Source organism: Gorilla gorilla, chromosome 6 (genome assembly GCF_029281585.2).
Source record: "Gorilla gorilla gorilla isolate KB3781 chromosome 6, NHGRI_mGorGor1-v2.1_pri, whole genome shotgun sequence".
In the NCBI taxonomy this organism is placed as follows: domain Eukaryota; kingdom Metazoa; phylum Chordata; class Mammalia; order Primates; family Hominidae; genus Gorilla; species Gorilla gorilla.
In genome coordinates, this window is record NC_073230.2 from 7,012,337 (window position 1) to 7,026,598 (window position 14,262).

The 14,262-nt window shown below is 53.1% G+C and overlaps 1 long non-coding RNA gene across 8 annotated transcripts in view; it reads right to left on the bottom strand.

Annotated features, from left to right (window-relative positions):
- Positions 1 to 1,168: 1,168 nt before the first annotated feature.
- Positions 1,169 to 14,262, bottom strand: part of LOC129523740 (uncharacterized) — a 243,518-nt gene continuing 230,424 nt past the window's right edge. For 2 of the 8 annotated variants that reach the window (XR_010134574.1, XR_010134573.1), the window contains 8 exons: positions 12,802 to 12,859; positions 8,635 to 12,680; positions 6,345 to 6,402; positions 6,019 to 6,251; positions 4,207 to 4,264; positions 3,881 to 4,113; positions 1,671 to 1,728; positions 1,170 to 1,577 (listed from right to left, as the gene is read on the bottom strand). This is a non-coding gene — a long non-coding RNA (uncharacterized lncRNA). Of the gene's footprint in view, positions 1,578 to 1,670; positions 1,729 to 3,880; positions 4,114 to 4,206; positions 4,265 to 6,018; positions 6,252 to 6,344; positions 6,403 to 8,634; positions 12,684 to 12,801; positions 12,860 to 14,262 lie in introns of all 8 variants that reach the window. The other 6 variants (XR_010134578.1, XR_010134579.1, XR_010134576.1 and 3 more) reach the window with 5 other exon arrangements.

The window sequence follows — 14,262 nt, forward strand, 5'->3', positions numbered from 1 at the left end:
ACCCTAACCCCGGGCACTGGCCCTGACCCTAAAACAACCCTAACCCCGGGCCCTGACCCTAAAACAACCCTAACCCTGGGCCCTGACCCTGAAACAACCCTAACCCAGGGCCCTGACCCTGAAACAACCCTAACCCTGGGCCCTGACCCTGAAAAAACCCTAACCCTGGGCCCTGACCCTGAAACTACCCTAACCCTGGGCCCTGGCCCTGAGCCTAAAACCCTAACCCTGGGCCCTGGCCCTTACCCTAAAACCCTAACCCTGGGCCCTGGCCCTGATCCTAAAACCCTAACCGTGGGTCCTGACCCTAAAACAACCCTACCCTGTGCCTTGACCCTAAAACAACCCCAACCCTGGGCCCTGACCCTAAAACAACCCTAACACTGGGCCCTTACCCTAAAACAACCCTAACCCTGGGCCCTAACCCTAAAACAACACTAACCCTGGGCCCTGACCCTAAAACAACCCTAACCCTGGGCCCTGACCCTTAAACAACCCTAACCCTGGGCCCTGACCCTAAAACAACCCTAACCCTGGGCCCTGACCCTAAAACAACCCTAACTCTGGGCCCTGACATTAAAACAACCCTAACCCTGGGCCCTGGCCCAAATTGTAATGAGGTCTGTTGGGCAAAATTCCATATAAGCAAAGTATAAATTAATAAAGCAAATCGTGATAAATTAGTACGATTGACTTTCTGGAGTTTCTGACAATAAAAGTAAGGAAAATGCAGAACACAAAGACAGAGAGTAAAAAGAGAAATTAGGAAAGCATTCTACATGTTTAATAGGAAGACACTGGCCGTGTTCGTGCAGCGGCAGTATGTCGTGACATGACATACCTTGGAGAGAAGTTAACAGATGAGGAAGTTGATAAAAATCGTCAGAGAAGCAAAATACTGGTAGCGACACTCAAGGAAACCACGAAATTTCCATAACTTATGTCAGCAAAGTGGGAATATTGTACAGTGTGTGTTGAAGTTCCTATACAACATTGTTTATCTGCCGTTTGTTTGTTTGTAAGGAATGTATATACTAAAAGTTCTTCTTGCTGTCAAAAGAATATGTGTGAATAAGTCATTTTAACTTATTCTTCTGTTTTTCTTTTATCTTCCTGCCATCATCCCACAGCCTTACTTTAGAAATTTTTTCTTTAGAAAATTGAACAAGTGCCCCTTGTGGTGGCACATACCTCGAGGATGGGAGGCAGGGGTGGAAGGGTCACTTGAGGCCATTAGTTTGACAGCAGCCTGGCCAACAAAGTGAGACCCCATGTCTGCAAAACAATTTAAAAAGTAGCCAAGTATCATCATGTATACCTACAGTCCCAGCTACCTCAACTTACGGAGAAAGTTCAGGGCCTGGAGAGAAGGCTGGGAGGCAGGAGCTGGGTCTAAAGAGGCCATTGTAACGATGGAGCTGTGCCTGTGGAGGCTGTTGTGAGGCAGTAGGCTCATCTGCGGAGACTGCCGTGAGGTAGGGTATGGGCCTCAATAGGCCATTGTGAGTCATGAGCTTGGTCTGTAGAGGCTGACTGGAGAGAGTTCTGGGCCTGGCGAGGCTGCCGGGAGGTAGGAGCTGGGCCAAAAGATTTAAGCACATTTACGTTGATTAGGCACTTCATTTCCATTATTACACTGGAATATATAATAAAATAATTATAGAACTCACCATAATGTAGAATCAGTGGGCGTGTTAAGCTTGTTTTCCTGAAACTGGATGGTCCCACCTGAGCGTGATGGGAGAAAGTGACAGATCAATAGGTATTAGATTCTCATAAGCACAGCGCAACCTAGATCCCTCACATGCACGGTTCACAACAGGGTGTGTTCTCCTATGAGAATCTAATGCTGCTGCTCATCTGAGAAGGTGGAGCTCAGGCGGGAATGTGAGCAAAGGGGAGTGGCTGTAAATACAGACGAAGCTTCCCTCACTCCCTCACTCGACACCACACACCTGCTGTGTGGCTCCTTACGGCTCCATGGCTCAGGGGTTGGGGACCGCTGCTCAAGTGCATCCAAAGCGACCCTTCCCACACCAGTCTTCATAGTAGTCAAGGGCAGCAACCACTTAGCTCCCAAGGCATGTGCCTCAGCTGGCATTTCATCACAATCAACAGTAAGTGGTAGCTTGAGTCACTGTGAGGTCACTTCCTGGAAATCACCCTAACCCTGGGCCCTGACCCTAAAACCCTAACCCTGGGCCCTGACCCTAAAAACCTAACCCTGGGCCCAGGCCCTGACCCAAAAACCCTAACCCTGGGCCCTGGCCCTGACCCTAAAACCCTAACCCTGGGCCCTGGCCCTGACCCTAAAACCCTAACCCTGGGCCCTGACCCTAAAAGAACCCTAAACCTGGGCCCTGGCCCTGACCCTAAAACAACCCTAATCCTGGGACCTGGCCATGACCCTAAAACAACCCTAACCCTGGGCCCTGGCCCCGACCCTAAAACAACCCTAAACCTGGGCCCTGGCCCTGAGCCTAAAACCCTAACCCTGGACCCTGGACCAGTGCCTAAAAACCTAACCCTGGGCCCTGACCCTGACCCTAAAACAACCCTAACCCTAGGCCGTGGCCCTGACCCTAAAACAAGCCTAACCCTGGGCCCTGGCCCTGACCCTAAAACAAGCCTAACCCTGGGCCCTGGCCCTGACCCTAAAACACCCCTAACCCTGGGCCCTGACCCTGAAACAACCCTAACCCAGGGCCCTGACCCTGAAACTACCCTAACCCTGGGCCCTGGCCCTGAGCCTAAAACCCTAACCCTGGGCCCTGGCCCTTACCCTAAAACCCTAACCCTGGGCCCTGGCCCTGATCCTAAAACCCTAACCGTGGGTCCTGACCCTAAAACAACCCTACCCTGTGCCTTGACCCTAAAACAACCCCAACCCTGGGCCCTGACCCTAAAACAACCCTAACACTGGGCCCTTACCCTAAAACAACCCTAACCCTGGGCCCTAACCCTAAAACAACACTAACCCTGGGCCCTGACCCTAAAACAACCCTAACCCTGGGCCCTGACCCTTAAACAACCCTAACCCTGGGCCCTGACCCTAAAACAACCCTAACCCTGGGCCCTGACCCTAAAACAACCCTAACTCTGGGCCCTGACATTAAAACAACCCTAACCCTGGGCCCTGGCCCAAATTGTAATGAGGTCTGTTGGGCAAAATTCCATATAAGCAAAGTATAAATTAATAAAGCAAATCGTGATAAATTAGTACGATTGACTTTCTGGAGTTTCTGACAATAAAAGTAAGGAAAATGCAGAACACAAAGACAGAGAGTAAAAAGAGAAATTAGGAAAGCATTCTACATGTTTAATAGGAAGACACTGGCCGTGTTCGTGCAGCGGCAGTATGTCGTGACATGACATACCTTGGAGAGAAGTTAACAGATGAGGAAGTTGATAAAAATCGTCAGAGAAGCAAAATACTGGTAGCGACACTCAAGGAAACCACGAAATTTCCATAACTTATGTCAGCAAAGTGGGAATATTGTACAGTGTGTGTTGAAGTTCCTATACAACATTGTTTATCTGCCGTTTGTTTGTTTGTAAGGAATGTATATACTAAAAGTTCTTCTTGCTGTCAAAAGAATATGTGTGAATAAGTCATTTTAACTTATTCTTCTGTTTTTCTTTTATCTTCCTGCCATCATCCCACAGCCTTACTTTAGAAATTTTTTCTTTAGAAAATTGAACAAGTGCCCCTTGTGGTGGCACATACCTCGAGGATGGGAGGCAGGGGTGGAAGGGTCACTTGAGGCCATTAGTTTGACAGCAGCCTGGCCAACAAAGTGAGACCCCATGTCTGCAAAACAATTTAAAAATTAGCCAAGTATCATCATGTATACCTACAGTCCCAGCTACCTCAACTTACGGAGAAAGTTCAGGGCCTGGAGAGAAGGCTGGGAGGCAGGAGCTGGGTCTAAAGAGGCCATTGTAACGATGGAGCTGTGCCTGTGGAGGCTGTTGTGAGGCAGTAGGCTCATCTGCGGAGACTGCCGTGAGGTAGGGTATGGGCCTCAATAGGCCATTGTGAGTCATGAGCTTGGTCTGTAGAGGCTGACTGGAGAGAGTTCTGGGCCTGGCGAGGCTGCCGGGAGGTAGGAGCTGGGCCAAAAGATTTAAGCACATTTACGTTGATTAGGCACTTCATTTCCATTATTACACTGGAATATATAATAAAATAATTATAGAACTCACCATAATGTAGAATCAGTGGGCGTGTTAAGCTTGTTTTCCTGAAACTGGATGGTCCCACCTGAGCGTGATGGGAGAAAGTGACAGATCAATAGGTATTAGATTCTCATAAGCACAGCGCAACCTAGATCCCTCACATGCACGGTTCACAACAGGGTGTGTTCTCCTATGAGAATCTAATGCTGCTGCTCATCTGAGAAGGTGGAGCTCAGGCGGGAATGTGAGCAAAGGGGAGTGGCTGTAAATACAGACGAAGCTTCCCTCACTCCCTCACTCGACACCACACACCTGCTGTGTGGCTCCTTACGGCTCCATGGCTCAGGGGTTGGGGACCCCTGCTCAAGTGCATCCAAAGCGACCCTTCCCACACCAGTCTTCATAGTAGTCAAGGGCAGCAACCACTTAGCTCCCAAGGCATGTGCCTCAGCTGGCATTTCATCACAATCAACAGTAAGTGGTAGCTTGAGTCACTGTGAGGTCACTTCCTGGAAATCACCCTAACCCTGGGCCCTGACCCTAAAACCCTAACCCTGGGCCCTGACCCTAAAAACCTAACCCTGGGCCCAGGCCCTGACCCAAAAACCCTAACCCTGGGCCCTGGCCCTGACCCTAAAACCCTAACCCTGGGCCCTGGCCCTGACCCTAAAACCCTAACCCTGGGCCCTGACCCTAAAAGAACCCTAAACCTGGGCCCTGGCCCTGACCCTAAAACAACCCTAATCCTGGGACCTGGCCATGACCCTAAAACAACCCTAACCCTGGGCCCTGGCCCCGACCCTAAAACAACCCTAAACCTGGGCCCTGGCCCTGAGCCTAAAACCCTAACCCTGGACCCTGGACCAGTGCCTAAAAACCTAACCCTGGGCCCTGACCCTGACCCTAAAACAACCCTAACCCTAGGCCGTGGCCCTGACCCTAAAACAAGCCTAACCCTGGGCCCTGGCCCTGACCCTAAAACAAGCCTAACCCTGGGCCCTGGCCCTGACCCTAAAACAAACCCAACCCTGGGCCCTCACCCCAAAACAACCCTAATCTTGGTCCCTGACCCTAAAACAACCCTAACCCTGGGCCCTGGCCCAAATTGTAATGAGGTCTGTTGGGCAAAATTCCATATAAGCATAGTATAAATTAATAAAGCAAATCGTGATAAATTAGTACGATTGACTTTCTGGAGTTTCTGACAATAAAAGTAAGGAAAATGCAGAACACAAAGACAGAGAGTAAAAAGAGAAATTAGGAAAGCATTCTACATGTTTAATAGGAAGACACTGGCCGTGTTCATGCAGCGGCAGTATGTCGTGACATGACATACTTTGGAGAGAAGTTAACAGATGAGGAAGTTGATAAAAATCGTCAGAGGAGCAAAATACTAGTAGCGACACTCAAGGAAACCACGAAATTTCCATAACTTATGTCAGCAAAGTGGGAATATTGTACAGTGTGTGTTGAAGTTCCTATACAACATTGTTTATCTGCCGTTTGTTTGTTTGTAAGGAATGTATATACTAACAGTTCTTCTTGCTGTCAAAAGAATATGTGTGAATAAGTCATTTTAACTTATTCTTCTGTTTTTCTTTTATCTTCCTGCCATCATCCCACAGCCTTACTTTAGAAATTTTTTCTTTAGAAAATTGAACAAGTGCTCCTTGTGGTGGCACATACCTCGAGGATGGGAGGCAGGGGTGGAAGGGTCACTTGAGGCCATTAGTTTGACACCAGCCTGGCCAACAAAGTGAGACCCCATGTCTGCAAAACAATTTAAAAATTAGCCAAGTATCATCATGTATACCTACAGTCCCAGCTACCTCAACTTACGGAGAAAGTTCAGGGCCTGGAGAGAAGGCTGGGAGGCAGGAGCTGGGTCTAAAGAGGCCATTGTAAAGATGGAGCTGTGCCTGTGGAGGCTGTTGTGAGGCAGTAGGCTCATCTGCGGAGACTGCCGTGAGGTAGGGTATGGGCCTAAATAGGCCATTGTGAGTCATGAGCTTGGTCTGTAGAGGCTGACTGGAGAGAGTTCTGGGCCTGGCGAGGCTGCCAGGAGGTAGGAGCTGGGCCAAAAGATTTAAGCACATTTACGTTGATTAGGCACTTCATTTCCATTATTACACTGGAATATATAATAAAATAATTATAGAACTCACCATAATGTAGATTCAGTGGGCGTGTTAAGCTTGTTTTCCTGAAACTGGATGGTCCCACCTGAGCGTGATGGGAGAAAGTGACAGATCAATAGGTATTAGATTCTCATAAGAACAGTGCAACCTAGATCCCTCACATGCACGGCTCACAACAAGGTGCGTTCTCCTATGAGAATCTAATGCTGCTGCTCATCTGAGAAGGTGGAGCTCAGGCGGGAATGTGAGCAAAGGGGAGTGGCTGTAAATACAGACGAAGCTTCCCTCACTCCCTCACTCGACACCACTCTCCTGCTGTGTGGCTCCTTACGGCTCCATGGCTCAGGGGTTGGGGACCCCTGCTCAAGTGCATCCAAAGCGACCCTTCCCACACCAGTCTTCATAGTGGTCAAGTGCAGCAACCCCTTAGCTCCCAAGGCGTGTGCCTCAGCTGGCATTTCATCACAATCAACAGTAAGTGGTAGCTTGAGTCGTTGTGAGGTCACTTCCTGGAAATCACCCTAACCCTGGGCCCCGGGCCCTGACCCTAAAACCCTAACCCTGGGCCCCGGGCCCTGACCCTGAAGCCCTAACCCTGGGCCCCGGGCCCTGACCCTGAAGCCCAAACCCTGGGCCCCGGGCCCTGACCCTGAAGCCCAAACCCTGGGCCCCGGCCCTGACCCTGAAGCCCTAACCCTGGGCCCCAGGCCCTGACCCTGAAGCCCTAACACTGGGCCCCGGGCCCTGACCCTGAAGCCCTAACCCTGGGCCTCGGGCCCTGACCCTGAAGCCCTAACCCTGGGCCCCGGGCCCTGGCCTTGAAGCCCCAACCCTGGGCCCCGGGCCCTGTCCCTAAAGCCCTAACCCTTGGCCCCAGGCCCTGACCCTAAAGCCGTAACCCTGGGCCCCGGGCCCTGACCCTAAATCCCTAACCCTGGGCCCCGGGCCCTGGCCCTAAAGCCCTAACCCTGGGTCCTGGGCCCTGACACTAAAACCCTAACGCTGGGCCCTGGGCCCTGACCCTAAAACCCTAACCCTGGGCCCTGACCCTAAAACCCTAACCCTTCACCCTTACCCTAAAACCCTAACCCTAACCCTAGTGAGCCTAGACCACACATTGCACTCCAGCCTGGGTGACAGAGCATGACTCTGTCTCAAAAAAAAAAAAAAGAAAAAAAGACAGAGAAAAGGAAGCCAACAAGACACCATTAGGCAACCCATTGTCAGGTTATGGGAGTTTGAAAAGGAAAGTAGAGAAAGGAGAAGAAAGCTTATTTAAAGAATGGCTGAAGACTGCCTAAATCATGGGAAAGATTTAGACATCTAAATCCATAAAGCTTAAAGATTCCTGAAGAGGTTCAAACCAAATAGATACTCACCAAGTCACAATATAATCAAATAGTCAAAAGTTAAAGAAACTTTGCAGGTCAGGACAGAATCGAATAATACATTCAAAGTGCTGAAAGAAAAAAAGTGCCAGCAACTAATACTATGTCTGACAAAGCTGTCCTTCAGAAAGAAAAAAGAAATAACGTGCTTCCTCGACAAACAAAGCTGAGGGCATTCAGGACCACTAGGTCTACCTTAAAAAAATGCTTAACGGAGTTTTTCAAGTAAAAATGAATGAAGTTGGGAGCAGTGGCTCATGCCCGTAATCCCATTTTGGGAGGCTGAGGTGGGTGGATCACCTGAGGTCGGGAGGTCAAGACCAGCCTGGCCAACATGGCAAAACCCCATCCCCAGTAAAAATACAAAAAATTAGCCAGGTATGAAGGCCACTGAGATCGTGCCACTGCACTCCAGCCTGGGTGACAAGAGTCAAACTACATTTCAAAAACAAAAAAACAAACAAAAAAAACAAAACTTGAGGCCTGGTCTTCTGCTCCTCTCCAACCCCCACTTCTCTGGGCCCAAGCCACCTGGGCTGAGGAGGGGGTGAGGTGTGAGCCCCTGCCAGGAACTCCCTGCCCGGACCAAGTACTCGGCCCCCAGGCCTGCATTCAGTGAGGCCTCCCGTGGCGTCAGCATGTTCGTGTGGAGGAATGTGGAAGGTCACTCTGTGGCCGTGTTCCCCTGGTACTCCATCCCCTTCCTGACCCCTCCCTGCAGCCACACGAGGCCCAGCAACCTGCCAGTTACTCAGTGGCCTCCAACCAGAGAAAACAACCTGCCAAGTTGGCAGCTGTTGCTCATGAGCATCCACCAGGTGGCACAGGGAGTGTTGACCCTGGGCGGCCCCCTGGAGCCACCTGCCCTGAAAGCCCAGGGCCCGCAACCCCACACACTTTGGGGGTGGTGGAACCTGTTAAAAGCTCACCTCCCACCATGGAGGAGGAGCCCTGGGCCCCTCAGGGGAGTCCCTGCTTGACAGTGAGACAGAGAATGACCATGATGATGCTTTCCTCTCCATCATGTCTCCTGACACCCAGTTGCCTCTACCACTCAGATGATGTCAGGCCCAGTCCCTCAGTGCCCTGCGCAAGGAACAGGACTCATCTTCTGAGAAGGATGGACGCAGCCCCAACAAATGGGACAAGGACCACATCGGTGGCCCATGAGTGGCGGTCATGATCTTCAGCAAGCGGCACCAGGCCCTGGCAGGGCACACCAGGGTCACTCCAACCAGGATATCCGGACCGTCAGCCAGATGCTGACTCTGGCCCAAAGACTTCTACTCAGTATGGAGCTCCAGGCCACTTTGCAGCCCCTGGTGAGGGAGGTGTACATACCATGAATTGTGGGACCTTCAGAGCTTTTCACTTTTCGGAAAATAGCTCCTGTTGGGGCTACAAGATGGAGTGTGAAGAGGGCCTTGGGCCACAGGGAGGTGCCTGTGGACTAGGGGGAGTTCATGCACCCCTTCTTTCCCCAGAGGGGCTGGACTCAGGTGAGTATGGGGGTGGGGGCTCCTGCACTTCGACACAGGCAGCGGGAGGGTTTTATCCCCATTCCCTCTGCACTCCCAACTTGAGCTATACTTTTTAAGAAAGTGATTCACCCTGCCTTTGCCCCCTTCCCCAGAACAGAACACATTGATCATGGGTGATATTTTTCATTGTGCCAAACAGTTGCCATGACCGTCATTAAACCTGTTTAACACCAAATAATAAGGAAAATAAAATAAAAAATTCAGGCTTGGTGCAGAAACTCACCCCAAATAAATCACCTACCAAAATATTTACATAATGGTGGAAATATTCCAAAATTCAATATTTTGGGATTTATACACAAAAGATAAACAAATTAGAGGCCAAGAGGCTGCCAGAAGGGAAAAACGGGGCCTGGGAAGGCCGTTGTGAGGAACGAGCTGGGCCTAAAGAGGCCACTGGCAGGCGGGAGCTGGGCCTGCCGAAGCGGCCGAGAGGCAGGAGCTTTGGACTCGGGAGGCCGCAATGAGGCGAGAGCTAGCTGGGCATGGAGAGTCCGCTGTGAGTCCGCTGTGAGTCCGGGCCCGTGCAGGCCTTCGAGAGGCAGGAGGCCGGGCCTGCAAAGGCCCACTGGAGGTCAAGTTCTGGGCCTGAAGAGGCCACCAAAAGTCAAAAGCGGGGCCTGGGAAGGCCGCCAAGAGCCATGAGCTGGTCTGGGCTGAAAGAGGCCACTGGGAGGCAGGAGGAGCTGGGCCTGGAGAGGCTGACTCGAGGAAGTTTTGCATCTGGAGAGGCCGCCGAGAGGACGGAGCTGGGCCCGGGGAGGCCGACTTGCTGCTCTTCCGGGCCCAATTCCAGGCTGACTTGACGACAACTTGGGCCTGCTGGGAGCTGGGCAGGAGCTGAGTCCAAAGACGTTGTAGGGAGGCCAGACTCAGGCCTGGAGATGCAGCCGGGAGGAAGAGCTGGGCCCGGAGAGGATGCCGGGAGGCTGCAAGTGGGTCTGGAGAGGCCGATTTGAGGAGGCCCGGCCTCCGCCTCCCGCATGGCGGCCTCTGCAGGCACAGCTGTTTCTCCTGGCTGCATCTCCCGCCTCCCAGCAAACAAGCTTTTTTGGCTCAGCTCCCGCCTGCGTTTGTAGACCCCGAAGTTTCTGCAACCAAGCTCTTCAGACCCACATCCCACCTCCCAGTACCTGAACAGTCCCAGCTCCGGCTGGAGAACAGAGTCTGTAGGCCCCGCTGTTGCCTCCCAGGGGAGTCTCCAAGCCCAGCTCTCACCCCACCACGACCTCCCAGGCCCAAGTCGCTGCCTGCCTCACAGCAGCCCGCGTGCGACCCTGCTCCTCCCTCACGGTGGCCTGTTGAGGCAGGGGCTCACGCTGACCTCTCTCACCGTGGGAGGGGCCGGTGTGAGGCAAGGGCTCACGCCGACCTCTCTCAGCGTGGGAGGGGCCGGTGTGAGGCAAGGGGCTGACGCTGACCTCTCTCACCGTGGGAGGGGCCGGTGTGAGGCAAGGGCTCACGCCGACCTCTCTCAGCGTGGGAGGGGCCGGTGTGAGGCAAGGGGCTCACGCCGACCTCTCTCAGCATGGGAGGGGCCGGTGTGAGGCAAGGGCTCACGCCGACCTCTCTCAGCATGGGAGGGGCCGGGGTGAGGCAAGGGGCTCACGCCGACCTCTCTCAGCGTGGGAGGGGCCGGTGTGAGGCAAGGGCTCACGCTGACCTCTCTCAGCGTGGGAGGGGCCGGGGTGAGGCAAGGGGCTCACGCTGACCTCTCTCAGCGTGGGAGGGGCCGGTGTGAGGCAAGGGCTCACGCTGACCTCTCAGCGTGGGAGGGGCCGGTGTGAGACAAGGGCTCAGGCTGACCTCTGTCAGAGTGAGAGGGGCCTGTGTGAGGCAAGGGGCTCATGCCGACCTCTCTCAGCGTGGGAGGGGCCGGTGTGAGGCAAGGGCTCACGCTGACCTCTCTCAGCGTGGGAGGGGCCGGTGTGAGGCAAGGGGCTCATGTTGACCTCTCTCAGCGTGGGAGGGGCCGGTGTGAGGCAAGGGGCTCATGTTGAAATCTCTCAGCGTGGGAGGGGCCGGTATGAGGCAAGGGGCTCATGTTGACCTCTCTCAGCGTGGGAGGGGCCGGCGTGAGGCAAGGGCTCACGCCGACCTCTCTCAGCGTGGGAGGGGCCGGTGTGAGGCAAGGAGCTCATGTTGACCTCTCTCAGCGTGGGAGGGGCCGGTGTGAGTCAAGGGCTCACGGCGACCTCTCTCAGCGTGGGAGGGGCCGGTGTGAGGCAAGGGGCTGACGCTGACCTCTCTCACCGTGGGAGGGGCCGGTGTGAGGCAAGGGCTCACGCCGACCTCTCTCACCGTGGGAGGGGCCGGTGTGAGGCAAGGGGCTGACGCTGACCTCTCTCACCGTGGGAGGGGCCGGTGTGAGGCAAGGGCTCACGCCAACCTCTCTCAGCATGGGAGGGGCCGGTGTGAGGCAAGGGCTCACGCTGACCTCTCTCAGCGTGGGAGGAGCCAGGGTCAGGCAAGGGGCTCACGCTGACCTCTCTCAGGATGGGAGGGGCCGGTGTGAGGCAAGGGCTCACGCTGACCTCTCTCAGCGTGGGAGGAGCCAGTGTGTGGCAGGGGCTCATGCCTCTGGGCAGGGTACCAGAGGCATGGGCATCAACAGGCCACCGTGAGGGAGGAGCTGGGCCGCATGCGGGCTGCTGGGAGGCAGGCAGGGACTTGGCCCCAGGTGGCCGCCGTGGGGGCAAGAGCTGGGCCTGGAGAGGCCCCTGGGAGGCAAGAGCGGGACCTGCAGAGGCCGTTCTCCAACCATTGCTGGGCCCGTACAGGCCACCGGGCGGCAGGAATGAGGCCCAAAGAACTTGGCTGGAGAAAGTTCGGGACCTACAAAGGCGGTTGGGAGCTGGGCAGGAGTTGAGCCAAAAGAGCTTGCTTACTTGCTGGGAGGCATGGCTGGGAGATGCCGACTTCAGGACAACTTGGGCCTGCAGAGGTCACCGGGAGGCCCAAGCTTGGCATGGAGGAGCCCACCGACCGGAGACCATTTGGGTCCTGCAGGTGCCATTGGAGGGCAGGAGCTCATCGTGGAGGGGGCACCGTGAGGCCTGACCTGGGCCTGGGGAGCTTGGCTTGAGGAAGCTGTGGGCCGACCAAGGACGCCAGGAGATGGGTAGGCACTGAGTCCAAAGAGGTTGTTGAGAGGCAGGAGTCGGGCCTGGAGACGCAGCCAGGAAGAGGAGCTTGGCCCGGAGAGGACGCCTGGAGGGTGCAAGTGAGTCTGGAGAGGCCGACTTGAGGAGGTTCTCAGCCCGGAGAGGCCGCCGGAAGGGAAAAACTGGGACTGGAAAGGCTGTTGTGAGGAATGAGCCCCATGGGCCTGAAGAGGCCACTGGCAGGCGGGAGCTGGGTGTGTAGAAGCTGCTGAAAGGTTGGGAGCTTGGCTTGGGGGGTCCACAGTGAGGCAGATGCTGGGCCTGAAGAATCTGCTTAAAAAGATTTAAGCAGATTTACATTTATTAGGCACTTTATTTCCATTATTACATACATATAAATATATATACGTATTATATATCCAATATATAATAAAATGATTATACAACTCACCATAATGTAGAATCAGTGGGCGTGTTAAGCTTGTTTTCCTGAAACTGGATGGTCCCACCTGAGCGTGATGGGAGAAAGTGACAGATCAATAGGTATTAGATACTCATAAGCACAGCGCAACCTAGATCCCTCACATGCATGGTTCACAACAGGGTGCATTCTCCTATGAGAATCTAATGCTGCTGCTCATCTGAGAAGGTGGAGCTCAAGCGGGAATGTGAGCAAAGGGGAGTGGCTGTAAATACAGACGAAGCTTCCCTCACTCCCTCACTCGACACCACTCACCTCCTGCTGTGTGGCTCCCTACGGCTCCATGGCTCAGGGGTTGGGGACCCCTGCTCAAGTGCATCCAAAGCGACCCTTCCCACACCAGTCTTCATAGTGGTCAAGGGCAGCAACCACTTAGCTCCCAAGGCATGTGCCTCAGCTGGCATTTCGTCACAATCAACAGTAAGTGGTAGCTTGAGTCACTGTGAGGTCACTTCCTGGAAATCACCAGCATCCCATTTCCCACTGGCAAAGAGCTCAGCACTGCCCCCTGGGAAACCAAACCTATGCACAAATCCCATCTGTGTGGGTTTATCTCCTGGGACCCTTCCTAACATATTAGTCAGAGTCCAATCAGGAAGCATAAACCACTCAAAAGTTGAAAGTGGTAAAATTTAATACGGAGAATTATTCATTATAACAGGTGAACAGCATAATGAGAGACAGGCTAGCACAAAGTAAAGAGAACTCTAGAGAATACAGGACTAGCCCAGGCCAGGCATGGTGGCTCATGCCTGAAATTCCAGCAATTTGAGAAGCTAATGCAGGAGGATTGCTTAAGGCCAGGAGCTAGAGACCGGTCTGGACAGCACAGTGAGAACCTGTCTCTATCCAAAAGAAGAAAACAGTTAGCTGGGAGTGGTGGTGCACACTTGTAGTCCCAGCTACTCGGAATGCTGAAGTTTGAGCCTGGGAGGTCAAGGCTGCAGCGAGGCATGATTATGCCACTACAGTCCAGCCTGGTGACAGAGCAAGACCCTGTCTCAAAGAACAAAACAACAACAACCATTTACAGACAGAAAAGAGGTAGAGCTAATAAGCTAAGGAAAGCTGTTGAAATGTGACAAGTAAAGTAATATGAGGTCTTTTATCTATTTAAAATAATCAAACAAAAAATGACTTACTAAATTATAATACCCTGTGCTGGCAAAGGTGCAGTGAAATGGGCACTTTCTTATACTATGAGGGGTGTTTACATTGTGTATAAGCCTTCCCGGGTAAAGCTTGTCAATTTTTTAAAATAATGGAGACAGGGTCTCACCATACTGCCATACTGCCTCCTCCAACTCTTGGCCTCAAGCAATCCTCCTCTCTTAGCCTCCCAAAGTGCTAAGAGTATAGCTGGGAGGCACCCAAAACCCTGTCAATTTACATCAAGGGTAATGAGAATGTCCATTCACCATGACTCACAGT